This window comes from Neofelis nebulosa, chromosome 17 (assembly GCF_028018385.1).
Source record: "Neofelis nebulosa isolate mNeoNeb1 chromosome 17, mNeoNeb1.pri, whole genome shotgun sequence".
NCBI classification, from domain to species: Eukaryota; Metazoa; Chordata; class Mammalia; order Carnivora; family Felidae; genus Neofelis; species Neofelis nebulosa.
This window is the reverse complement of record NC_080798.1, coordinates 46,674,962-46,702,766: the sequence shown is the minus strand read 5'-3', so window position 1 is coordinate 46,702,766 and position 27,805 is coordinate 46,674,962. Positions and strand designations below refer to the sequence as shown.

Below are 27,805 nucleotides of genomic sequence, written 5' to 3'. Positions count from 1 at the left end.
GAATCAAAGGCACCTTCCTTGGGCAAAGAACTCTCTAGAAACACACCCATCACTGCTAGACCACTCACTGCCTCGTCCTCACCATCCTATCCCCTGCCCCAAAGAATGAAAACCAGGGAAAAACACACACACACACACACACACACACACACACACACAAAACACTGGAGTTGTCTCACTGCTTGTGAAACACAAAGCTGCTGTCAATTCCCCAGCTCCTGTCCATACAGGAGTCATTTACCACGTTGGGGGAGGGGACCCTCTAACATCCGATGGCTCTCTTCGAATATGTGCAAAGCGACAATCCGACAATCCGGCAGCCAACTTTAAATCACATAGAAAAGAAAGCTGACAGTTGTTGATTTTGTAGTTTTTCTCCTTAATCTGAACTTTGTCAGAGGCTTGCCAATGAGCCAAGATTTTTGCCACACTTCCTCTCTCGGGGCAATCTGACTCAATCTTAGCTTCTGTATATTTCTCAATTTGAGCGGCCTATGGACTCAGGACGCTGTGCTTTGGACAGAAAAGGCACCCTTTAAAATCTGATTGAGACTAGCTCCTGCAAAGGCATTCCCTTGTCTGGATTCGATTAAAACTGGGTCCCGATTTCCTTGACTGTAGCTTTTAGAAGCTGCATCCCCAGGCCCAGGATGTTCGTTCTGAGCTGGGCTGTGATTTCTAGCAATCACTATCACAACCAAATTCTCATACCAGAGCATGTGGATACCCCTATGAAGTTCACTGTAATGGAATCTGCCTTCCTGTTGTGTTTTCAATGGTACCGCCCCCATCCTGGTTAATTAGACCAGCCTTGGGAACCAGAGTAGGCCAACAGGCCCAAGCATTACAGGAACAGGGGCTAAGAGCGAGCAACCACTCTAGTAACAAATGAGAGTATGAATCACAGCACATACTGTTCTTGTGGAGGGTACAGAGTCAGGTGCATTATCCCTGTAATACTGGCAAGTGTGAGACGAAGCTTCCAAGTTTCTTTAGGCCAGAATCACTGTCACTGTTGTCTCCTCTGTAAGATAAAGCTAAGCCTTTCAGGTTAAGAAGCAAACTGGATACTCTAAAAAGTGGGTGTAACAAGTCACTTTCCCTTCTAGGGATAGAGCAGTTACCTACACTTTTACAAAATGCTGCTTCGTCACCTAAATATTTATGTGTTCGTGTTAATGAGGCTGTTGTAAATCTACAATACAAGCAATTTCTTAGGTAAGGGTCTGTTTTGGTCCTTCTAGTATTTCCAAGATCTCACATTAACATTTGAGAAGCACAAAAAAAAAAAAAAAAAAAAAGAAGGCTCCACTGCTGTCCAACAGCACACAGCAACAATAAGGACACGCTCCATGGATACCGCTCGTGACCAGAACTGAAAGAACCAACCTAAATCATCACCAGCCCCAGGTAATACTTTGCTAGTATTCTGCAATCACAGATTTATTCTAATGAACTAACAACCTGTGGGTCATCCAAGGTGAGCCAGGCCTGTCCTGGGAGTGTCTAGTAATCATCATTTAAAGTCATAATGATGAAAACTGAAATCTCGCTTATTTTAGCTCCTTGCCACTGGGCAGTCCATTGGCACAGAGGTTACACGGCAGTTAAATCCAATCCCAAAGCAGCAAGAAGGAAGGCACTTCACTGTCCTGTTGGGACGAGCCAAACAGAGGCCTGCTGAGAGTGCTGTTTTATTTGGGTCCTTTCCACCCTCCCTGAGTATTCATTTGTGCAAATAAAAGACGGAAGGGAAGAAACCAAAATTAAAGTTTCAGGTGGTTGGGGAAGCAGCTCAGATTTTTTTTTTTTTTTTGGAAGAGTTACCACGAGTTTCTCAATAGTTCCCTGTCCATCAAAACTGTTTTCAGGAGAACTGGAAAACAGCAGCTCTATCCCACAGAAAGTGCAGCCATTTCAAAAGAGAGCTGGGAGAGGGAGGTGACCCATGTCATAAAGACAGAAGGTCTCCAAGTCATTTAATTCCTTGTGATTCCAAAAGGGCTGATTTTAAAGTGTAAAAGTGCTTGCTTCTGCCTCTGCCCCGTGTTGTTAAATAACACTCGGGCAATTAAATAAAAGAGCAAAGTGTGACCCCAGCCCATTCTGAGAGGCACTCACACGCTCTCTGAACACATGCTAGAAACGAAGTGCAGACAATCTCCTTAGTCCTGTAATTTAAGGACGGGAGACAGGAAAAGTTTCTCTTGGCCTTCAAAGCCATATACCCTCTGAAATGGGGCTTTCGAGGTCTCTGCAAAATAGAATGCACAAAAATACAGGTGCACAAACATCCAGGTATGTACCTCTCTCTCTCCAATGACTCATTTCCTGAAACCCTTGAATTATTTAGAACAGTGGGCTCCTGACTTCCCACATATCCTACCTCTGTCCCCTAACTGCTTTTCATGTTTGGGTTAGGTAAAAAGAAGGATTCAGAATATCAGGCCGCCAGCAGCTGTTCTGAAAACTAGGAACAGGCCACGTTCTAGCCTTGGCCTCTCTCAATCAGGATACCTTGGAAGGTGTCTGTTTTCCTCTCAAATGCAGTCTCTGCCCCAGCACTTGGGCTTCCTTCTCCAGCCCAGCCTCCTGGAACTCATGATTTTTAGGGTTTCCCCTTGAAACCTATCCAGAAACCACAGCCATTAAAAGAACATGAAGGTTTGACACCTCCTGAATTTAGGAATGAGGGGACTCAAGGGGCTAACTCTGCAAACTCGCACCTGCTGCTTGATGGCAAAGAAACAAAGTTCCCCAGCTAGCAGGAGCAAGCTTTAAATTATACTCTATTTATTTAGTGACTTGTCTCCAAGGATCTCAAAGCATGGGATGAAATAAGATGACGTGTAACTTTCCCACTATCTACCTTCAAGGCTTAAGTTTGTTTTTCTTGCTTTGCCTTGATAGATTCCACGAAGCAGGCCCCAGCCCCCACCCCCCCACGAGGGGTGGGGAGGCCTTCTCCTAGTGCCCAAGTGGGGCTGTCTAATCTCTCTGAGCTTATCTGTCAGTAGCTTTCAGAGTCTTCCAGGCCTGTTAAATGACACAAACAGGGGGTGGGAGCAGTAAGGACCCTCCTGGATTCACCTGCTCATGTGTTTCATTTAAACCAGTTTACATACTGTGCACTACTAAGCCAGGCAATGCACTCCTATAATACACCAGCCACGAGTGATGGTCTTTGCCCTCCAGGTGTTTTACCATTCTTATAACACAGGTATGTCCAAAGCTGAAAAGACTATTTTCCAGAAAGTTCTTTTCCCTCTATTAGTCTACAATGATTACTTTTTTTTCCCCTGCTATTGACCTAACTTGGGCAATCTTTCTCCTTTAACAGGACAAACATCACAGCTCTCCCTCTCCTCCACCCCTCTCCCCCACGGAAATGTTTTTCCAGAGTGCGAACAAACTAAAATTAGAGGGTGGGCAAGTGGATCCCCAAAGGTACCTTCCAGCTCCAAACCTCTGATTCTCCCTTTAATTACTCCACAATAAGCACATTCTTCACGTTGTTTCAAACTGACCAGTGACTTCCCTTGTGCCTGAAAAGGGCGCATTTTAACGCGGAGGAACCCAAACTTTTAAATGACACTAGTACCGCAAGTATTCAGAAGGCAGGAACTAATCCAAAAGCAAAATAAAGAGGGAAGAAGGGAGGGAGAGAGAGGAGGAAAGATGGAAGGAGGAAGGGCTTCACTCTGTACCCAGCAGAATTTAGACACTCTCACGCCAGGTAGGTTCTAATTGGAATCTACGAGTTCAAGTGCATCCAGCCTGCCCTTCCCCCACATGCCCCAAGAGAATGGGAAGTTCAGCCAAGACTTGCAGCACCTGCCCGCCGCTCTAGGCCGGCGGTGCGAACCGGGCGGCTGGCGGGCTGGGGAGGGAGGCTCCACTCACCTGGCACACAAAGGCTCCGCACACCTCCGGAGGGAGGAGGCACTCGCAGGTCCGGGGGCCGCGGCGCGCTCGACAATGGGAAATTCCAGCGGCACCGGAGCCCCGAACTTACCCACCCCAGGCGGCATTCTCCCCACCTCCCGCCGCCCCCGGGACTCCGAGGTGGCTCTGTCTAGGTGCACGGGGGCCGCAGGCAGGGCAGGGGGGCGCATGGTGGCGGCGGGGGGCTGGCGGTCGCCCCTCCCCGGGAGGGAGGGTCCCCCGGTCGCGCGGCGGGGATTCACCCACGGGGCGCGGCGCTCGCGTCCGGGTCCCCGGCCTGCCCGCCGCCGGCTCACCGCCCGCCCGGAATCGCTTTATGTAAATGAAGCTCAACTCGCAGTTTGCAGGCTCACCGCCCGGGGAAGGGGGGCGGGCGGGGCGGGGGGCCTTCGGGGATCCACATTACACAGCAACAAAGCGGAAGGTTAATTTGAAACTCACAGCCCCGCCGCCGCTCGGCTCCCCGGGCAAAGCCTGACATCTACAGTCGTGCCGGGCGCAGGCCGGGTACTCGGCGGCGGCCGCGCCCGCAGGGACACGGGGACGCCCGGGCGCGCGAGGCCCGAGCGCTCGGTCGCGCTCCGGGTACTGGCTTCTGGGCAGGCCGGGCCGCGCGCCTGGGACGGGAGCCCTGGGCGGCTGGGCCTGCGCCGCCTTGGGAATGGGCCCGGCGGGAACAAAGCCCGGTCCTTCCCAGGCGCTGACCCCTCTCTCTCATCAAAAGTCAGGGGCTGGCCTAGAATCGGGCGAGAAGAAAGGGGCGCGCCCTCGGCCACAAAAGAGAGCCTGAGGCCTCAGAACCGGAGCCATGGGTCTCTGGGCCCCATCCACGTCACAGCCAGGCCACTCTAGCATGGGGACATTAGCCAATGTGGACAGGAATTTATTTGAAACACACACCCATCCTATTAACTGCTTTACAGGGCACTTCTGTTTTTCAGCTGCAGAAACTTAGAAAAACATCCCCTGATCTCCATTGAGAGTTGAAGGATAGAGTTTTTCATGGGAGAGAAAGAAAGGGAGGGGGGGGTCAGGAAAAGAAGTCACAGCTTGCAATTAAGCTTACAGTCTTTTTACAAGACTTGCCTTAAAACACACACACACACACACACACACACACACACACACAATTTCAGATAAGGCATACATCATGCCCTTCACAGGGAGATTCAACTGCCAGGTCAAATTTAATGGGGACACCCCAGTTGGTCAGAGCAACCACTGGACACTTTTCTCCCCAGGTTCGCCTTTGCCATTCTCATATGCAAAGGCAGCACCAGAGAAATCTCACCGGAAGTCATCGTCCTCCCTGTCAGAATCCCGCGCTCAGTCTGATTTAATTCCTGATTCCCCCAGCACAGAAGGGCACCTATTTTTCCCTTTCTGAAAGCCACCCACCCAGGCTGGCCCCACAACCTTAAGAGTCCTTTCCCCAACTGCACAATAATGAACCATGCAAGTGTGAGAAATATAATAAGCTCAGGAGGCAAAGAGCTGTATGTATGGAATTGTATTAGCATTAAGCACACTGATGCAGGAGGAAAAGGATGCTCGGCTGATTGAAACTATCAGGTCTCCACGCACAAGGCATTTTACACAATGTAATTTGAGTTCAAATTAACGTAAATAGCCAACCTGTTGGGGACAGACAACCCCCCTCTACATTTTACATTTTAGTCCAGAAAAAAAGACTCCAAAAAAAAATTTTTTTTTTTGTCTGCCAGGGCCCTGGGAGAAAAGACTGCCTCTAGGGAATCATGTCCGATTAGGCACAAAGGAGAGCACAGGCCAAATTCTGTCACACATGAGAGAGTATGGGGGTGGGGGGGGGAGGGTGCTGGAGAGCAAAAAAGGAAAGTGGAGGATGATTTTGCAAACCGGGATATGATCATGGCCGAGCTGTTGCCAGACCACCTGACTTAAGCCCCAAGAACAGGTGGTGTTTTCAAAACACACTATTATTTATATTAGCCACATGAGTTGAGAACACCTTAAAGAAAACCAATTAATAATTTAATTGAAAAAGTGACTATGAATAATACATGAAGATGATGATGCTAGCAATAACGCAAGTAATGTGGCACTCACAACAGAGAGATGTCTCTGGAAATGTCTCCAGGAACACAAGCACTCCAGGCCCCTATGTCCTACCTGGGAGCAACCCGGAGCCCGTGAGCTGAAGACAGTAAGAAAATGTTTACACTCCCCGAAAATCTAATTTTGCTCCTTTATCTTAACTTTTATTAACAGGGGACGACCTCATAATCTGGTGACATCATGAACCTGGTGGGCCGACAGATAAATATCTTCAATAAAAGAAAAGCGAGAATGCCAAAGAACCAGCTATAAAGTAATCTGGAAGGATGTGGAGGTGCTGGGCAGAAGGCCCTGGGGGGATCTGAAGGATACTACCAGCATCCCAAGGGGCACACGGGGCAATGTGCCCTCCTGCACCTCAGAGGCCTGACAAGTGGAACTGGGAGTAACCCTGGGTCCCTTTCCTTTATCTTAATCCAACACCAGCTACAAACATGGTAAGAGCTGGTCAAGCTTGCCTTTGTTACAGGCAAAATTGTAACAGGTTAGTCCACAGGCAGGGAATCTAGGGCCTCTGGAGCATCAAGATAAAGGGTTACCAAAAAAGCTGGGGGCATTACCTCCACCAGAACTGATTTTCATCATTAACAAAACAATACCTCTTCAGAGGGAGTCTGAAACTTTTGCACTTGTCTATGCAATCAACTGTTTCCCTGAAAGACAGGTTGCAAACTCAGTCCTCTGGCTCCGAAAGGCCCTGGCTCTTCTGAGGGCAGGTATCTGTAGTTAACCTACCCAGCAGAGACAATCTGGCACTCTCATGGCTCTTGGACACTGCTGACAAATAAACCCGCTCTCAGAAAAGGCAGTTCTCTGTAACTAGTCTCATCTCATCTGCAAACCGTAATTGGCAACAGCCAAAAGGATAAATATTTAAAAATAAATCAGGGAATGCTAACCTCTTCCCCACTCCTCCCCTTACCCACTCTCCAAGCCAGAGGCCAGCCCCCTAACACTTAGCTGGCTGGTAAATTACAGTGATCCCAACTGAGCCAAACTGGCTTGTCTCTTTCTCTCTCTCTCCCTCTCTCCCTCTCTCCCTGTCTCTACATACACTTCAGCGAAAGTAAATATGATCTCTGAGCTAAGATACAGTGAATGTCAGCATTTTGACTTCCAGCTAAACCTAGCCTCTATTTTCACAGCACACTGGATTTAGGGGAGATTTGTGTATTTTTCCAGATCGCTGTATTTTTATTAAAATATAGAGACACACTGATTTTAAAATTACTGCTTCAATAACCTTGAGGTTTTAACAAAGAAAAAGCCAGGAGAGGGCAAAAACAAAAATCCCTGACACAAACAATAGAATATTTGAAGTTAAATTGCACCCCATGCCCTGAATTCACCCCATCGTTTCTAGGCAGTTATATTCAGGGGCCAGGTACCCACCAGGTGACCAGGCCCTCCTGGGTGCGACAGAGAATGCAGGCTTTCCTCAGAACAGCCACACTCACCTTCATAACCACGGGAGGCTGGCGTGCCAAGGCCTACACAGATCATTTGATTCACATTTCTCTGACACGTACCTCAAGGCCTCCAACTATCGCTACAATGCTAATTCCAGAGATTAAATTTTTACCCCCAAATCAGGGGTGGAACATTATCTAGTTAACTTACCCACCCTCCCCAACTCAGACCCTACATCTGTCAAACACACACATAAGAAAGACACAAACGAGTAACCATGTTTTAAAAACCGTGATTGGAAGGAGCTTTTCCAAATTAATTTTAAGTTATAAAGCCCAAGTTTTAAGAAAGCCAAAAATAAAAGACTTGCCTTACAACAGCTTTAAAGCATTAGGTGAAGTGCTTGCTCTCTTTCTTCCCTTTTTTTTGTTAACAAAAATATTATTTCTAAAAGGGCAAAGAGAATTTGCCATGCAAGACTTTTATACCCAAGGGAATTCTTACATTTGTGTTTCTAAACCTTGAAATTGAGAATTTTAATGAAAAGGCAGACAGATGCTTAAGGACAGCATCGCAATCAGGGTCCATACATTACGGTAGAGAAGTGCTTTGTTTGGGGGCTAGGAAAACGAGGTGGACTCCTATTTTTTTCAGGGGCCATTCCCACTGTTGGACTCATCCCTTTGCACTCTGATACAAACCACTGAATTCTTGGAGGGAAGCAGGTTGGAGGGAGAAGAAAGGAAAAGGGAAACAGGAGAGGAAAGGGGAGGGGGCGGAAATAAGGTCTCTTTCTATAAATTGGAGTTTGAAAAAATAAAAACCACAAAATCTCAGCACAGCCTCAATTCCATAGTATGTACCAACAGCTTCCCTACACATGTGTTAAAACAATCAATTAAACAATATGCCAGGAGCACACAAACCAAGATCAGATTTTTGTTTCAGTGAAGAATTTCATTTGGGTTGGCCATTCCTTCCTATGAAGCAACCACTTCTTGGGGCAGGACACTAAGGGATAAACAAAAGACAACCCTGTTCACACTCCCCCGCCCCCCCCCCCCAAATGATTCTAGAATCCCATTTTCTTATCTTGCCATTTTAGTGCGTTTTTGTCTGCAATCTGTGCTAATCTGACTTAAGAGCCCGGGCTGAAATTTCACATATCCTCCAAGTCAGCCAGTGTTTTAGAATCTGGATTTCTATTGAGGCTGTTCCAATCGTCAGCGAGGCCTACGGTAAAATGTGCTTCATGCTGTTTCGATTGTCTCTCTGCAGACAAATAGAAACTGTGAAATTTAAAGAATGGATAAAAAAAAAATCTAAAACAAAGAGGTTAAAAAAATAGGACAAATGTTTTTGCTTTTGTGTCTCCCTGGAGCAATTGTTTGCAGGAGTCTGCATTGACAATAACCATGAGAAGGCCATCTAAAGGCGATGCGCACACAAGGGGACTCCTTGCCTGCTGCCTTTGGTCTGGGAGAAAAAGCACCTTAGCTCCGTTCTCCAGGAACAAAAGGCCAGGGCCACGGAAGGGGGGAGAGGTTACTGGGGCTTTCACATGGAGCCAAGTGTCAATGCAGGTTCATTTTTCACCCGTCTTAGTTGGAAAGCAGCTCAGTGAACTTCCTAATGACTGCTTTTCCCTCTCCCCTTATTATTTCTAAACCTAAAAGAACAAAACAATAATATTTTTTTAAACCTAAAACCCATCATCCTATTAGAGGAAAGCCTTAGGGACCTACAAAGTTTTCCCTCCTTCCTTTCCCCACCCTACTTTTTTTTGGGGGGGGGAGGGGGGATTCCAATTGTAGATCACATGGAAATAAGAGACACTGGACATTGTGGCCGTTTTTAGTAACACCAGAACTGCCTTTATGTCTACAAAAAGGCAGGGAGCAGAAAAATAAACGCAAAAGGGGGAAAAAAAGACTGATCAGGGCTAGGTGATGGTCGGGAGGCTGTGGGGCACCGCCTGAAAACATTTTCTTTTTTCACAGCATGAAGTCGCTAATGCCAGCTTCAGATTTGCGACTGAATCAAAGTCATCACTACAAGGTTGGTGTTTTTTTTTGGGGGGGGGTGGGTGGGGGGTGCATGGAGAAGTGGACAATAAGGATGTATTAAAGACAGAGACAAGGTGTGTGGGTGTGAGGAGGGGGGGCACTTCAAAGAAAGGAAGCTGGGATGAATCACTGCATGCCATGGAAATACCAGGGCAAGTGGATGTCGGAGTGTTTAACCAGATTCTAAGCTGGAAACATCTTCCCCAGCGGGCGAACCCTAGGACGAGGCAGTGACACGCAACCCTCAGCCTTTGAACCCAGACCTGGCAGCTTAGGAACGCGTCCCCCCCTTCCCCAGGCAGTCGCAGGCTCTGGCTGAAAAAGCGAGGTGGGGGTAGGGATGAGAGGGCCCTGCGAAGAAACACAATAAACAACTCAAATATGAACGGAAATGACATCAGCAAAGTGAAGGGCCTGTTTATTGCAGATCAAAACAAAACAAACTTCCAAACCTTTTGTGTATACAAGATAACTCTATAAAAAGCCCTCCTAAAATGTCACCAGGGTCGACACATCAGCATCCCAAGAAAACAGATGACAGTTACCAAAGGGGGAGGGTGGACAGGGAGGAGGAAGGGGGATGAAGGAAAGAAGATGGGAGGAGATAGAAAACCAGAAGGGGCCAAAAACCCAGCTGACTAGTTCCCCCCTCTGCTGATCCTTAATATTTATTGGTGTTTATAATCTAAAAGCCATGCTCTGTGTTTCACTTAATACAAGGCCAGACAGTGCTGTCTAATGAGGCAGCATTACAATCAGCTTGTAATACTGAATTTTTAATGCTGCCAAGGATTCTGTTACATAATAATATGAAAAACAGAAGCTGAAAGTGGGCTCACAGTGACAGGACACTGGAGGTTCCAGGCAGGCAAGCAGCTCCAAGCCTGCCTTCCCTTCCCTCTCTCGCCCACCCCTGTCTCCCGATCAGCTCTCCATCCCTACACAGGAGGTCGGTATGGAAACCAAGAGGATTTCTTAGGAAATCCACTCTTTTTATTATTATTGCTATTATTATAATCTGTGATCCAAAGTATATTTCAAAGAGTTTGAATTCTAGCCTATCTGGGGTTAGAAGCCTGCAGTGAAAATTGGGGGAGGCTGAAAGACAAGGAATACAGGAGTGGGGGATAGCTTACTTTACGAAAGCCAAACAATACAAAAAAAAAAAAAATCACAGAGGGAAAAGTACTAAGATGCTTGGGGGGGTGGGGGGGTGCTGAAGTCGGCCAACCATATTCGCAGCTACTGCACGCAGTTTACATTGGTGTAATTTAAAAGCATATATATAGCCGCCGTTGCTCCTCTCTGTAATACCCCAAGACTGTAAATCTATAACCACTGCAATGATTTAGTGATTAAAAACATGATAACATATTGTGTAACTGCAAACCACAGAACCCCTGCCAACTCTCCTCGAAGATAAAGAGAAAAAAAAATACAGAAAATGTGTTGCTTGCAGCGATCTTCCTAAACCCAAAAGATTTTAATAAAAGAACCTATATAGTAGACGAATCGGAAAAGGGTGAGTGAATTCTATGTGAAGCCAGCAAAGGGAGGGGGGGAAAGGGGAGCTTTATGTGGGATTCTTTTCCTTGTACTAACAAATTACGACCTAAACATGCCTTTTCTTTTCACTCTCTCTCTCTCTCTCTCCCTCTTTTAATAGTTTGTTGTAACTGGAATGACTGGTCTTGTGTGCTGTCTTGCATATTCAAAGCAGCTCTGTAATCGGATCTGGAGACCCAACCTTATTTGCCTGAACTCAATAGGGTTTTTCTTCTTGCCCCCCCCACACCCCCCTTCTTGTTTTGTTTTGGATTCGGTGTTGTGGGGTTTCTGTTCTTGCTGGGAGCAGACAGCAACCCAGGAATAGGCTCTGGTGCCTTTAAGCTACAGAGCAAACACCTGAGAGGGGGAGGCACAATTTGTAACCTGGCAGGAGGAGCCTAAAATATACACAAAAAAATAAAATCAAAGCAGCTGTAGGGGTTTTGGCCTCTGAGCAGCTGACCTGACCCCATTCTGTATATTCTTTTATTTCCCCATTGCAGGATTCCTGCACCTTGGGTCAGATTCGAACTCAATGTGACCCTGAGGAGAAGGCAGTCACCGAGCCCTGGAAAACTCTCCGCATGTAATGGGGGGGGGGATGGGGGAGTATAAGTGCATCCACATTCAGACTTCCCCAGTGTAGACACCCACGCACTATGTACTTACACACACACACACACATCTGTCAGGAATGCCAGGCCATGGGGCCAGCTCCAGCCCAGCTTTCTCAGTTAACACTAACCACAGCCTGAACTCTCCCTAAAGCCCCCCAAAATCTTCATATCTATAACTCTACCCATAAACACATGCATGCACATGCACAGGCGAACACTCCTCCAGAGACTTTATATGTTTAAAAAGTCCACAGATCTGAATTGCCTCCTCTCTGGACCTGAGCAGGGCAGTTTATTCAGAGAAATCAATAGGAAAGAGCATTTGCAAATATTTATATAAGCCCTGTGCGTTTCAGCATTAAGTAATTAAAAACTAAAACTCAGGGAGGGGGAAGGGAGGGATACACAGACAGAAGGCTGCAGGCCTAGAGTGGGTTTTCCTGCCTACACCTCATCTCCCCAAACCACAATCCTTTCAAAACTGACTCCATGTACACTTTTTACGAAATCCTGTTCGTGCACCATTTGCTAGACTATTTCAAAATCATCTCCAAATATGGATTTACCTACCACCAAGCTTTCAAGCCTGACTATAAGAGTCTGTATTCTCTCTCTCTCTCTCTCTCAAATGCACACACAGCAATTCTTACTTTTGACACTGCTTCAATCTCTGGTGTATTACTCTCTACTGTATTCATATTCCTGAATTATTTGCACTAAAGATACCCAACATTATACGATGAGAAGAGGGCCCCCAAGGTGATAATTCAATGATCGAATACCCACCCCCTACTCCCCCACCAATACTTTCCACTCCCCTCAACCTACAGGATACCTACACCTTAGGGGTTCAGTACCTGAAACCCACATATGTAAACAGATTTTCCCCTCAAAAATGTACAGCAAAATGAAGGAGTTTTTAAATGAGCCACTATCGACTGGACTTCCCCTATATTGTTCCGGAGGCTGACACTAAATTCTGTTTGTACTGCCTCTAAATCTGCTCTAAGGAGCCAACCAAGGCAGTGGAGCACCCACGCTGCAGATATTGTAGAAATTTACAGTAAATGTAGGTACACGATTGCAGCACGCTGCCCTATTGATTATGCAGATTGTGATCAATCTTCTCCCCTCTCCGTTTCCCAAGCCTCTTTCTGAAGACCTCCAAATAAGTTGGTCTGTAACTAGCCATTCTCCCAAAGTAGGGGGGGAAAAGTAATTTTTTAAAAAACATAATAAATCCTCAAGTGTCCCCACTGAAAGGGCTTGGGTCTTTTTTCCTTTAATTCCAAAGTAAATTTATGCTCTGCAATTTGCATTATAGCTAAGCGATCACCGTATGTCATATTCTTCAAAGGTGCTTAACAAACCCCCTTTTAAAAGTCACTAGAACTGGAGGCCAGAAAAAGGCAATCAGCCTCCTTCTTCCATATAGTCCTTAGATCAAGTTTCAATAATTGAGACCAATAAAGATTGTCATATTTGCCTTACTTGGAAGCAACAAGGGGAAAAAGTTAAGAGTGGGTGATTTTTGAAAGCACTTGTAATCAAAGAATTTGCCACAGTCGAAGGAATTGCACAACATTCTGCAAAACTCAGATTTTGAGCAACAGATTAATTTGTAAAGTAAAATGTATTTTTTAATGTAATAGCTCCACAAGAAACCCACGAATCCATACACAATTTAAATACACTGCATAAAATACACTCACATCTACTCTCCAAGAGATATGCAAAAAGACGTACACGAAAATACATTAATGGAAAAGAGTGAAGCAGGACTAGGGGTGAGAGCAAAGAATGGAACGTAAACAATCCCAGATTCGTGAGAAGAGAAGAGAAGAGAAGAGAAGAGAAGAGAAGAGAAGAGAAGAGAAGAGAAGAGAAGAGAAGAGAAGAGAGAAAAAAAATAAAAAAGGAACACTCCAATGTCTCTCAACTCAGCTGGTCAAAGAGAGGCCGGCCAGGCTAGATCTAGTCCTGGCCGGCGGCGCAGCCCCGAGTCCCCGGGAGCCCCTAGTGTCCAGGGCAGAGCCCCCTCTGGGCGCTCGCGGCGCTGCCAGTGGGGCAGGGCGGAGAGCGCGCAGGTACGGGGTCGGGCGGCCGCCTCGCCCCCTTGCCCCCTCTCCGACCCGGGGCTCCCGCCGGGCGGCCACATCCCCCGCAAGTCGAGCCCCGGCGAGGAAGGCGGCCGCCCGGCCGGCCAGCGGTGGCGGCGGCAGCAGCAGCCGCGGCGACTGCTCGGGGCCGGGTGCGCGCTCCGCGCGGTGGCTCAGCCCGGGGCCCCGACGCCTCTCGGGGTGGGGCAAAGTTGGGGGCCGGGGGCGGCGGGGGCGGGGGCGCTCGGCACCGCGGACCCCCCCCCCCCCCGCCGGCCGCCGCCTTTGTCTCGGCGCCCGGACCCCGGCCGCCCTCCCGCCCTCGGCCCCGCGCCCCGGCCGGCCCTGCCCCGCGGCGCCTCCAAACTCGGCGCGCGGGCCTCGCCCCGGGCGCCTCCACCCTCCCGGGGGTCGCTGGCGGCCGGCGGCTGCGGCGCGGGGGCCGGGGAGGAGGGGGCGGCCCGGGCTCGGCGGCGGCGGCGGCGGCGGCGGCGGCGGCGGGAGGAGGAGGAAGAAGAAGAGAAAGAGAAAGTTTGGCGCAGGGGGAAGGCGAGCGGGACGCAGCGAGCGAGCAGGGCGCGGGCGCGGGGAGCGCGGGCGGCGGCGGCCGGGCGCGGGAGCCGGGAGGGGGCAGGACGAGCCCCATGCAAAGCAGCCCGGGCGCCCCGAGGAGCCCCGCGTCCGGGCGGTGGCGGCGGGAGGAGGAGGAGGAGCAGGCGGCGGCGGCGGCGGCGGCGGGAAAAAAAAAAAGAGGGAAAAGTTGCCACTTACGCGGTTGCTTCTCCGGCGGCGGCGGCTGCAGCGGCGCTGCTGGCGGCGGCGGCGGCGGCGGGAGCTGGCGGCGCTTTTAATCCCGAAAAGAGGCGCTCGGGCCGCGGAGCCCATCAAGGCAGCAGCGGCGGCTGGCGGGGGTCGGCGGCGGCGGAGGACGCGCTGCTGGCGGCGGCGGCGGCGGCGGCGGCGGCGGAGCTGGAGCGCGCTCGGCGGAGCCCGGGGCGGGAGGCGGCCGCAGCCGGGGAGCCGGAGCCGCCGCCGCCGCTGCCGCCGAGCAGCATGGTTGGCGGGGAGTTTACAGCCCCCGGAGCGGGCAGGGGCCACGGAGGAGAAGCGGCGGCGGCGGCGGCAGCGGCTCTAGGCTGTAATTGGGATGCAAAGCAGGCGGTGGCGGCGGCGGCTGCGGCCGGGAGGAGGAGGAGGAGGAGGCGGCGGCGGCGGCGGCTGCAGCGGTCGGAGGGGACGCGCTGGAAGTGGGAGCTGATGAGTGAAAAGAAAAAAAAGTCTTTGGATCTTTATTCTGCTAATTAGTTTCCTGCAAAAAATGGCTGTGATTAATTCAGTGCGCATGTGCTTCATTACCCAGGCACGACGGGAAGGGCTAATTAGCCACCTTCTGGATCAATAAGATTCAGCAAAAAAGAAAAGGGGGAGGTGGAGGGAGGCAGAGGGGAGGAAGGGAGGAAAAAAAAAAAACCGGGGGAAAGTGATGAGCAGGGCAAGGAGAGCAGGAAGAGAGGATGGGAGAAGAGCCCAGGAAGAGGGAGAGAGGCACCAAAAGTTTATGCATGTATTAAAAACACATACACACACGCACACACACACACACACACACGACACACACGCACACACACACATACACCGAGAAGTGAAATCCAGAGAAGCAACAATAGGAACCTGGCTAAGATTTTTTTAAAGATTTTTTTTCTTTCCTTTTTTTTTCATTCTTTTTTTTTTGTTTCTTATTTTTTTTCCCTCTTCCCTTTCTTTTTCTTTCTTTTTTTTTTTTTTTTTGGCAAATGCAGCAGTGTTTAAATTAAATAGGAAGAGAGCATCTTCAAAGAGGAGGGGAGCGGGGGGGGGTTAATAATGGAGTGGGACAGCTTAAAGCAAAGATTTAAGTGAAAGGCAGAGAAGCAGCAGAGACAAAATAGAGGCCACTTTAAATTGCAAATCTGAGATTTTTTTTAAAGGAGGAAAATTACCTCCCCCAAATCAGAAGACAAATAAAGAAAATATGGAGAAAACTTTAGCACGTACCATAGACTAGACAAAAATATATATATGATATGTTAATTTTGTCTTCTGAAATAAGATGCCATCAATCTTCTCTGGTTCTTTAGAAGAAGAAGGGAAGCAGGAGTGATGATTAGAAGGAATAGAAGGGGGAAAGTGAAACAGAACTGAAAGGGGGGTAACTTAAGGAAAGACAAGAAAAGGAAAAGTTGCACTTGGAAACAAGTCAACTTTCTACCTTTCTGGACCTAAGAGAAAAGTAAAATCAATTTTCTCGTGTAAAACCTGGAAAGCAGATGTTTTCAAAACACAGGAAGCTATTTTGCCATCAAAAGCAGGGATGTAATAAAGGCAGTGAAAAATAATTTCAGACTAAATTCGTAAGAAAGAAAGCCAATATATTTAAATAGCGAGGAAAGGTCTAGAGCGGAGAAAGGGGGGAAATTACATACCCCTTCCCTAATGCCAAAAAAAAAAAAAAAAAAAAAAAGTCTTACAGCTTCCTCCAAGAGTTTGGAGCAGAGTCTCGAAGCCAAAGGGCTTGAAATGAGAGGATGGATTTCAGATAAAGACTAGGAGCAGTACATCCCACCAGAGCCCAAAGGAGATCCCTGGAATCAAAGACAGCAGCCAGGGACCCTGCTACTGTACCGATTCCCAGTACATCAAAGCCATCACTTAGGCGGGTGTACGGTACCTCCAAAAAGGAAGCAAACAAACGCAGGAAGAACAAGAGTCTCAGTCTCTCTCCCACTCTCTCTCTCTCTCTCTCTTTCTCTACCCCCTCTTTCAAATCCTAGCCTAGCGTCACTGCTAATGCAATAGATTTTTTTTTAATGACAAGTATGTATTTATGTAAGTTCTAAATATGAACTAGTACCATTGAAATTACAATGTCTGGAATAAAATAAAATGCAATTTGCACTTTAAGTGATCTGCAAACAAATGCAAAAACAACATTTATGTCTCTGAAGGCTTTAGAAGTGAACCCTGTAACATCAGGTAGACAGCGCGCACCAAAACTTATTTTTCTTAGAAAAAAGATTTTTTTACCAGCCTCGCTGGATTATTTATTTTAGAAAGAATTTGGGAATTAATCGGGAAATGTATTTGATTAGAAAGGAATTCTTCATTTTGAGAGATTTTCCAATGCTCTTAAGAGCATGCAGGTTCTTAGTGAAGACTAGGGGGAGAAAACCGGTTTAGGATTTTGCAGGGTTACCTCATCTAATCCTTGTGAATTCACTCTGGGAATAATGCTGTTTTATTTAGAGAGAAAAAAAGAAAATACATTTAGAAAAATCGGGGGTTTCCTCTCTATGAGCCAAATCTGGATTGCCATTCAAACTTTTCCTGGCTGCTTTTCCATGCGGGACAGTTGATCAATAAAGCCAAGCCCAGCCTGCCTTGCTACAGGTTTCACCAGTCAGTGCTTGCAAAACCTTTGTCATTTTCTAAAAATAAAAAAGCTAAAAGTTATTGTAGAAGAAGGGGCTTTTTTTTGTCCCCTGCACAATGTGTCTTTTGTGAGGTTAATGCCATTCTGGGCTCTCGATAGCCCTGGACAATGGGAACTCTCCAGGAGCCTGCAAAGACTCTGGCTTTTTTCTTTCTTGATTTTTTTTTTTTTAAGGGAAGGATGAAACATTCCTACAGTCCAAACACAACTTCTACTTTGATTAAATAAATATTTATCTTTATTGTAACCATTGTATATTTTTAACTTCAGTTTGTCCGGTTTCTGATTATTATTTTAAATTTTTCATTGGCAACAGTTAATCTTTTTTTTTTTCCCTTTCAGTCCAAAGTGCAGGTCAGTGTAAAATGTAGCTGACTAAAAGAAGACTGGTAAATTCTGAATTTTTCCATAATATATCAGGTAAGGAAAATTGTTCAGACCTTCAGGAGTATATTTATCTCTAATTTATCTGTCTTCACGAATCTTCATAATTGTTGGGGTTTTTTTTTAATATGCAGCAAATTTTAATTTCTCCTTGTAGATCTTGAAAACTCACTTAAATGCTATGTATTTATTTTCTCTTAAAAATGTAAATGATACAAGGAGCGAACTTGTAGCTTGTTACACAAAACAGTGCGGAGGAAGTCAGTATCTCCACTGGTATAGGCTATTTGGGGGAAATTCTGGATATAAATGTATTTCATGTTGCAATATAGGAAAATGTCAGCTTAATCTGGTAAATACTTATGCTAATTTTACTCAGTGAATTCGTTATAAGGAGGAGAGGTACCAAGCTTGTATGATTGAATAATGCTTAGGCGATAATCCAGCATCTGTATGGATTATTTTATGTACAAAATGAAAAAAGGGACCAAGAAATTCAGAATCTAAATCCTTCATTTAGCTGGCAAGAGGGCAGAAAATTTTAGACCAATCTGTTTTTAAGACATTTACAGTAGGGAGAGAAAGTAGAATGTAGGCTAAATATTGCATTGATGTATGTATTTCTCTGCCTCTCGCCCAAATGAATGGATAGAAACACAAAGATATATGCATAAATGGGTACATAAATATACATTTGAATGGCTTTAGATGTCTTTGCGTCTCTGTGTGTGCTGTGAATATATGTGCACACAAATATACAAGGTATACATCAATGCAGGTACTATACAGAGCTATGCTGTGTGTGCTCTCTCGCTAGGCGTTTTTGTTTCCAGATCTGTTGGAAGCTACTTTTTTGCAAATATAACATAGAAGTGTTGGTTTAATGATGAAGATGTGAATGGTGAATTTGAGTAAGAGTTTGCTTCCCTGCAATTTTCAGAATCTGGGGTTACAATGTGAGCAGCTATTATTTGGTCCAAGGGTTAAAGATGCCGTGGGCCATTCTTAAGGGGGAAGAGAGGTGAAGGGGATCTTAGGAGATCTCACTTCCAAAGAGCCTAGATTCTGGACCCTGGGTTTTCTTCTGCTGGGGGGTTGGGGGGACACAACAACAAAAACAAAAACAAAAAAAGGAAGAGGAAGAGAAGGAAAAAAAAAAAAAAAAGCAAGCCCGTGAGGAGGCAGGGGGAGGTTGAAAGGACGCCTCTGCGCACAACTCTAGAGCTAGATCTAAGAGAGGGGTTGCAGGGTGAAGAATGTGCGGGTCCCTTTCTGAATGTGTACTGTTATTCTAAGTCTATTGTATGTATGTGTTACTGTCCTTTCATTTGCCACGACAACATATGGATTCCATAAATGCAGACATGCTGAAGTGCATCTGTCTGGGTAGTTAACACGATCCACACATCCCTCTTCGTTCCGCTAACTCTGGCTCTTCCTCGGGTTCCCTGGCAGCGCTCCGGGCTGGCCGGCCCTTGCCCCAGGCTCGCAGCACCCTGCAGTCTCGCCCTTTTGTGGTCTCCTGGTGGGATCCAAGGTACCGCGCCCGTGGAGGAGGGCTGCTTCGGTTCCGGGGTCAGAGGCGCCGCTGCCGCCGGCCCCTGAGCGCCAGGGAACGAAAGGGTTAAGCTGCCCGAGCTCTGGGAAGGGGCAGCGTTCATCCCGGAGCGAGGTGCAGCCACCAGCAGCTGTGATTTAGGGGTCAAGTCCGAGATCACCTTTCTCCTGCCTCTGGAAATGGCAGAAGATGAGGTAGGGAGGGAGAAAGTGGAGACAGAGGCAGCCAGGCGCGGCACTTGGCGCTCCATCCATCCGTTCCCTCCCCGAACCTACCAGCCCACCTTGTGACCCCCAGACAAATCGAACAGTTCCCCTTTCTCCTAAGGGTGCGGGGTGAGGTTCTTCTGAGCATCCAGAACTGTTCCATCCCCAGCTGTATCCTAGGGCTCAGCCACTGTTATCCAAGCCTCAGAAAGTTTGCTCTTAATGCACCAGAGGGGGAGCAGATGGGTCTGGGCAAAAACTGCTCCCCGTTTGTGGAAAACAGGGGTGCCCTTGGCAGGGTGGGGGGAGTTGGGATGTTGGCGCCAGCCTCGCAGACTCGGGTCATGCTCCTCATAGTCCCTCATCGTCCTGAGCGGATGTACACAGTGGTATCCATTACATGCAGCTTCTTGCTTTCTGCCCATATTCTCGGTCAAAAGCTTTCTTTCCCCCAACTTGGGCAGCCCGGAGAATACTTTTGTCAAAATATTTTTCAAGCCTGAAAGATAACCAACACCCAAATTCAGATTTGCTTGTGAGATGTTTCACTGGCAAAGAGCAAAGCGTCTGAAGTCCCCTTTTGTTTTGGCGCTGCACGGAAGCACCAGGTTGTGGGGCTCAGTGCCCAGGTGATGTCCTGGGGACCCTGGGGGCGTATATGTGGTGTCCACTAAAGGGGCTTCAACTGAGAAAGAGCTTCCCAAATTCACCCCACGAGGTTGGACTTTAGGACAACGACAGCTCTTTTGGAAAGTTACTCCAAGAAAAAGGAGTTTTTGGTGGGAAAAGAACTGGCTGGAGATGACAGAGAGAACGGAGAATTAGATCCCTGGGGGACGCGAGGCAGGTGGGGGATGCTAAGAGTAGATAGGGAGCTGAGCGAGCAAGGAGGTCCACATACAAGGCATGTTGGGCACGGCTGCGCGGAGGCTCGGTGACGCGCGCCCCAGACGCTCCCTCCAGCTGTCAGAGCGAGGGCGAATCACCCCGATTTCCGCTTCTGCTTCCAGGGCCAAGAGTAGACCTGCTGGTCCAGTAGGCAGCTGAGGTCTGTCTTCCTAGCCCCTGCACCCCTAACCCCGCCACAGCCTCCAAACCACGGATATCAAACCAAATTGGCTGCTCGAATCTAGAGAGGTTTCATCCCTGGGGCAAGGGGGAGGGAACAAGCCTTTTTATTTATTTTTTTCTTTTGAACTCCCGATTCAAAAGAGACCACAACCTACTCTTGAGTGTCATCCCCAATACAAGGATTGTGGGTATGTTTCATTCTTTCATTCTTCCTTCCCTATATCTCAGAAGTAAAACCTTTAAAGAATTAGCCCCAAACTTAGAGCGCTCAGGTCACTGAAAGAGTTCCAAGTGATGAAGCCTGCCCTTCATTTCCAATACATGGTGCACTGTGAAAATGCAGGGCAATTAGTTCCAAGGTTTGAGTCAGATTTCCAGTTTCCTCGGCTCCTTTGCAATGGAAATCTGAGAATCCAACCTTGGGGCAGGAGTCGCCTCTGAGTTGGTGGCTCTCTTGGGTTCCACACAGCCTGTACTACTGGCAAGCACTGGCTTGCCTTTTGGTGACCTGGTACCAGAAGTTTGCACTACATCTACAGCCTGGGGCAGGTGAAGAAGAGAACTAGGCTTATCTCTACACAACAAAGTGAACAACTTGAGGGCAAGAGCCCCCCAGTCGGGCTGTGTTCGCTTTGGGGATTTCCAAGGGCATAACTTGGGGGGAAAAGATCGAGGTTTCTGACTTGCCAGCCAGAGGCAGAAAAAAAGGGATCCTGGAGAGGCACGGGCAGCGGGCTTGGGGGTAGGGCTGACAGCGGGAAAATGAGACCGGGTGCCCATTTGCGTGGCGCCCATGAGGGCTGGCGTGGGGAGTCCGTGCCGTGGTAGCACGTGCATTGTTGACACGCAGACACGCAGGCGTGCGCTAATGGAGGGATGCGCGGCTGAGCAGTCCCCGATGCCTGCATTTTTTGCAGGCATGGCTTGTTTAATAGCCAGGGAATTGAGTGCCTTCCCCCCCCCCCCTTTTTTTTTTTGCTGAGAAATGTAAAAAGGGACCTATACCGTGTATGTATTCTGAAGAAACATGTGCATTTTTTTTTCTTGAGAAATACCTAGCACCATAATATTTCTGATTTAAGGGGCGAGGGAAATCTTTGAAGTGAAGAAAATCAGTGGGGGACGAACTATCTTTTCCTGATTTTTTTTTTTTCTGTGCCTCTCCTCAAAGCCAGTAATGGGATTTAAAATCAGAGATTCCCAGTTCTCATCCTCCCTCCCATTCCATTTCACTCTCTTCGCCCCAGAAAACATCTGCAGGAACAGACTGCACGTCTAAGGGGGATGGTTTAAAGAGAAACAAGGTTTGGGGCACGCATCAACTTTCCTTTTCTTTTTCAAATGAAGCTGAAAAAAATTCCAAGGACAATTTAAACACCAAACGACATCGAACAGATATTTTTCCAAGGCAAAATTTTTCCAATTCGTTTGTTTCCAATTCTTAGAAATAGAGAAAAAGGCAAACTCGATCTTCCTGCACGCGGATGACACGAAATTTGGGGCCAGCGCTTGGTGAGGGCTGGGGGTGGAGGGCAGGGTGCAGCCCCGCAGTCTTGGAGAAATCCAGTGGGTGCCAACCCCGGGGGTGCGCGGGCTGGGGCTCTGGCCAGCTGGGTTCCCCACAGATGTCCAGCGGGACCAACCTGTGCCAGGACCGTACACAGGGCAGTGGTCCCCTGTGAGCATGGCCACCTCCCTGTTTAATTCCAGGGCTCAGCGGGCCAGCGGGAATATTCGATGCCAGTTTCCTCTGGTCCTGGCATGGGACACGCCCTTTTTACATCTAGTCTCCTGCCCCCTGGGCTCAGCATCATGGACACCAGGCGCTGTTCCCACCTCCCCAGGAACCATGACCTCAAAGATCGCGAGTTTTCCTGAGACTCTGACCACAGCTCACTTAGCCAGGGCATATGTCCTTAATGTCTGGCACACCCAGCCCCATTTTGGGAAATCTTTATTCTTCTGCCGTTTTGGGCTCCTGAGAGGAAGCCTGGGCTCTCAGGCCCCCGGAGAGGCCAGCTGGGGAGCTTAAGCCAGCACAGGTACGTGCTTAGCAAGGCCCCTCACCCCTTCAACTGGCCCCCATGGAACAATTTGAGCATTCCATTACGCCCCTGCGGGGCACCCCCAGAAAAACCCGCAGGCCCGGGAAGAAGAAGGAAAGTCGAAGGTGCAGCTCAGGCCTGAGCTGAGCTGCCCAAGCCCAGTGCCTGCCTCCGGCTTTGATCCTCCTCCCCACCCCTGGCAGCTGGTGGTTTGATTCCCTGTCCACTGCCCTCATTGGGCTTCCCAGCTTCTTTCAGGACACAGGTACCTGTGGGGCGCCAAAGTGGGCAAGCAGCAGCGACCACAGGGGGCAGTTGGGGGCCGCTTCCAGCTCAGGCCAGCCCAGGGAGAGTTGGGAATGGGGAGTCACCCCCCCCCCCTGCCCCGACCTGGGGCCCTGCTCACCACTAAGGCTGACCAGACACTGGGCTAGCCAAGAAGGTGGGACTGGATACTTAGAGTTAGCGAGGGCCTGGCTTGAGGAGTGCCGTGTCTGCGTGTTTAGTTCTGCAGACCTCCCTCCCTCTCTTTGGTTTGGGAGCGCTGCAGCAGGAAGAAGTGCTCCGAACAACACTTCAGCCCCGACACTTGAATGCTAAAGGTTAAACTCACAGCCTTCAGGGAAGGGCTTCCTGCCAAGTGGAACAAATGCACTCTGCCACAGGCTCTCCCCCACCTCGCCCTCGCCCCTGCAGGTACAGCTGACGTCAGAGCCCCTCACAGATTGTGCACTTCAGTGAGAGGTGCCCCGGGGCGCTGGTCTTCTCACCTCCACCCATCTCCAGGGAACGTCTCCTTCCTTCTCTCCCCCATCATTTTGCCTGTGGCTATTTGGACCTCACTTTGGTCTAGGGATCCCTGACTTATGGGTTCCAACTAGTTCCTACTGTGGAGTTGGAATGACCTCTATCTACATTGCAACAGGCATGCAAGGTTCACACATGTGGGCACTTTGAGAGAAACCACACTTGTCCCTCGTTCCTTTGTTCTGGGTACTTGGTGGCCCCTGCAACTTGGTGCAGGCGAAACCAGAGCTAATACACTCAACTTAGTGGCCAGCATTGGAAGGGCGTACAGGGAGACCCTGACTGTAAGGAGGCAGGTAGAGGAGAGATTTTCAGACTGGGAAGCTTCCCCAGAAAGAACACCCATGGGGGTCTCTATGGCAGGAACCCTTTCCCTTTCCCTCCTGACCCCATCCCCCCAATGATGGTGAGATTCAGTTCTGCACCCTTAACGAGGGCATTCCAGGAGGAGACCAGTGGTGTCTTAAGGGGGACGGAGGTTAGCTCTTAGGAGCCTGGCAAATTCGCCCTTTTCTCTTCCTCCTTACCTTTGTTGAAAACCCTACATTTGGTGAGCACCCACCATGTGTTAGTCCCTTGGCAGACACTTTACATGAATCACATTTAATACTCCCAGTAGCCTTGGGAAACTGGTATTATTAGTCCCATTTTATAGATGAGGAATATCAGATTCAGAGAGACTGAGATCACACAGCCATTTAAGTGGCTCAGCTTGAATTCGAACGCGGCACCATTTGGCTTTAAAGCTATTTCTATTACACCGTCTGCTTCTTGTCAAGGTCAGGAGAAGCAGGGGCTCAAGGAAAAATAAGAGGAGAGATGTAGTGCACATGGGCTGAGAAGGGGGAAAGAAAAATATTCCGGGAAAGTTTCTCTGGTTTAGATATGGATTCCGGGCTGGGAGACACATCACAGAAAGTCATGGAGGATGTTCTCTAAAGGCCACAGACAGAAATGACAATGAAAAAAGATGAACAAGCCCCCACCCCAGGGTGACAGCAACATAATATCACCCCGAAACGACTGCCAGTGTACCCTTGCGATGGTGGGCCCGCAATGGGCCATACCAGGGCAAGATGGCACCAGGCCTTTTTCTTGTTGTTTTTCTTTGTCAATTTTCTTACTGTGTCTGAAGCTCAGACAAGTTCCTAACTTCTGTGAGTCAGCAGGCTAACAGGAAGGGATGATCAGATGACCAATTACTCAGGAATAAATGTGAGGAAATTCAGAAAGCTGGGGAAGAAGAGAGGGGAGTGACATCCAGATGGCAGGCCTGCGGAGGGGCGCCTGGTCACGCTGGGGCTTGCTCCTGGAGCTCTCAGGTTCCGACTGCCTGTGTGGCATGAATTGCAGCAGCAGGCCCGCAGCCCCCTCAGAACAAAAATGCCCGGTTTGTGGTACTGAGGTTTGGCTATGGGAGAGTCTTCAGCCAACTCTGGCCATGGCATGTGTGACCAGGTACTGAAGTCCTCCTTCCGGGGCTTCTGCAGCGAGGGGATGGGGCAGTTAGGTCAGTGGCATAGGCTGACATCTCTTTGCTGCGGTTAGCTGTCTCGTCTTGGGCTGAAGCAGAGTGGGTAACCGGGCAGGACTGGCCAGGCCCACACCGAGGGGTTGCCGAAGCCTTGTTAAGGAAGTGCTCCTGACCAGGCAATCCAATTACATAATGCCACAAAAATAACTCTGGGCTGGGATCTTGTCAGAGTGACGTATTTTGTTAGCAGAGAGGGGTATCAAATATCTATCTTTCAATCCAAGGGCTGAAAGTACACTTGTGGTGCTGATGGGCTCCTCCTCCTCCCAGGGCCCAAGGAAGGTTGGGGGCGGGGAGGGACAGGAGGCAAGGATGCCCAGTCCCCTCCCCCTCCTCTTTTTTCCCCAGGTGCAACAAAAGCCAACTCTTCAGTTTCCGCTGTATTCTGCCAGCTCCCAAGTCCATGTACAGAGTCACATCCACTCAAATTTGTCTTGCAGTCATCTCTGCTATAAACGGCTCAGGGACAGTTAAGAGAAAGAAATGAGGGTGGGGGAACCGTGGAAGAAAGATGATAGGGAATGAAAGGGGTTTGCTGCTCTGTTTGTTGGTGGAACAGGATGGACATGAGTTATCTTATTATAACTAGACTGGGCCTCCCACTACAGTTGACCAACTAGCCCCACTTTGCCCAAGACTGTTCCAGATTTAAAACTGCATCCCAGGAATCCCCTCAGCTCTAGAAACTGGGATAGTTCGTCACTCTCCTCACAGGTTTGGCCAAATTTCCACAAGGACGTAGAAAATTATGACCAAAATGAGGTAGTTCATTTCAATTCCGAATCCTTCAAAGAACAACCTAAAGAAGCTATTTCATCAGAGAGGCAAAGGCCCCATTTCCAGGAAATTTGAAGAAAAAGCCTCTCACCATTTTGGACTCTAGAGCTTTCCAGGTGGAAAAATCACCTGTTCCATCTACTCTGCTTTTCAGATAAAGTTTCCAGACATGCTTCCACCATTCTACAATGCCCTGAACTCCTGCCACGGTTTGGATGGGGATTGGTTTTATATCCCTTTGAAAAAACTGCTTGAGTCACAGGTAGGACTTTTTGTCACCTCATCACTTTCCTGGGTCTCCATTCCTCCCTGTGGTACCAGGGTCACATTCGGAGCTGTATCCTAGGAGAATATATTCACCTAGGGCCTGTTAGCATTTCCTTTTTCCTAATATGGATCATCACAGCATCCGATCCTTTTATTGTAAACGGCGGGCGGCGGCCTTCCAAGCCATCCTGGATCTAGACCCATCTGACCCCCACCCCCTTGGAAGGAGACAAATGAGGATAAGCAATCCCCTACCCAAGACACTCTCACAGCATCTGAGCTTAGACGTGCACACATCCCCACCTCCATTCTCTTTTGAAATCAAAGCGTCTCAAAAGTCCTAGAGCTAATTATAAAAGCAAATAGCTTTCCCTCCCTGAGTCATAGTCCTTGGCTCATAAAAAGGCAATTCCACTCGGAGACCACCTTGTCGCAAACACGAAAACCAGCTCCGTCAGGGCGCAGCAGAGAGGAAAGGGTGAAGCGCCAGCGCCTCCACCCTCCCCCAGCAGGCTCTGCCTTTATGGAGTCTATTTCCAGTCTGTTTACCTGGCAAGGCCCACGTGACCAATCCAGAAGGAAATGCTGACATCACTGTCTCTCTCTCACACATGTGCGCCTCCCTCCCTCCCGCCGGCCGTGCCTGCGTTCCGGCGTCCAGCCTCTGCGCCTCGTGCGGCGCCCGGCCCCTCCCCCCGCACTCGCGCCTTCTCCCACTTATTTCTCTGTCTTTCTCTGTCACACTTTCCTTTGTTTTCTTTCTCCTTCTAGGCCGCCTCTTAGACCGTCTCGGGCGCGCACGCACACGCGCGCACACACACGCAGACTTCTGGGAACCCTTTTTCCTTCTCTTCAACAAGCCTTTTTCTTCCTCTTTCAATCTCTTTCACGTCCGTGGCCACTGAATCTTCGCTGTTTTAAAAACAAACTTCCTCTTTCTGTATAGATTGGAGATTTATTTAAAAAAAAAAAAAAGAAAAAGAAAACAAAGCAAAAACCTCTGGAAGGCCTGGAAAACCTTCCAGGCCAAGGGTGGGGGGAGGGCAGAGCAAGGCCGCTCCGTTCAGCCACTCAATTTCCTGCTCCAGTGGACTTGGAGATTTAGGTGTTGGGGGTATGGTCAAACATGCCTTCTTTATTTATTTGTTTGCAGCTTTCGTTCTTCCAGCTTCCCTCCCACGCTTCCTCACGGCTGCAGGATGGGGTGCCTTCCCTTCCCCATGGCCGGTCCACAGGGTCCCAGCGGCTCTTGGCCTTGGCGGGGCCACCGAGCACACGCACCTCGCTGCAGTTGCCGCTACTCCTTCCGTCTGGGGCTGAGGGGGCGTCTCGGCGTCTTCCCAACCTGGAGAGCTGGGAAGACCATGGAGGCAGAGAGGAGGGGGCAGTGGTCAGCGCAGGTGCCTGCTGCCTGTTCGGAGGGCTATTTATAGGAGGAACCAAGTGGCAGGGCTCTGGGGTCCGGCTGCTCCCGGACAGCTTGCTTGGTGCACGTGGGCTCAGAGCCAAAGCATGCAGTTTAGAGGAAATGTTTAATAAAGACACGGGAGTCCCAAACAGTTTATTTATCCTAATGGAAAGGTGGAGATACGATGTCCCTGGAAACTGCCTCAGAAGTGGCCTGCAAGGTTGTGAGGCCAGAGGGTAAACCAACGGGTGCCTTCAAAGGGAACTGACTGGCCCGGGCAAAGGGGCAGAAAGCAGGCTCTCAGAGCTCTTTTGCTCCCATCTCCCACCCAGGCCGTCATCTCCTGGGCTCCTACACCTTTTAGTTTGGGGTAGGGCAGGGAGGCAGAGGGAGGCATGTGAAGTCATGCAAGAGTGAGGTCATTAATATATACAATGGAACATTATTCAGCCCTAAAAAAGAATGAAATCTTGCCATTTGCAACAACATGGCTGGAG

The 27,805-nt window shown here is 48.9% G+C and overlaps 1 protein-coding gene and 1 long non-coding RNA gene across 7 annotated transcripts in view; one reads left to right on the top strand and one right to left on the bottom strand.

Annotated features, from left to right (window-relative positions):
• Positions 1-14,665, bottom strand: part of ZFHX3 (zinc finger homeobox 3) — a 250,490-nt gene extending 235,825 nt beyond the window's left edge. For 3 of the 6 annotated variants that reach the window (XR_009255864.1, XM_058707417.1, XM_058707420.1), the window contains exon 1: positions 14,554-14,664. The gene's annotated coding sequence lies outside the window, so the exon portion shown is untranslated. Of the gene's footprint in view, positions 1-3,903; positions 4,269-14,553 lie in introns of those variants that run through there. The other 3 variants (XM_058707421.1, XM_058707419.1, XM_058707422.1) reach the window with 3 other exon arrangements.
• Positions 6,164-11,744, top strand: LOC131499419 (uncharacterized). The gene is made up of 4 exons (XR_009255866.1): positions 6,164-6,479; positions 9,453-9,510; positions 10,914-11,040; positions 11,570-11,744. It is a non-coding gene; the product is annotated as an uncharacterized LOC131499419 (long non-coding RNA).
• Positions 14,666-27,805: the final 13,140 nt, after the last annotated feature.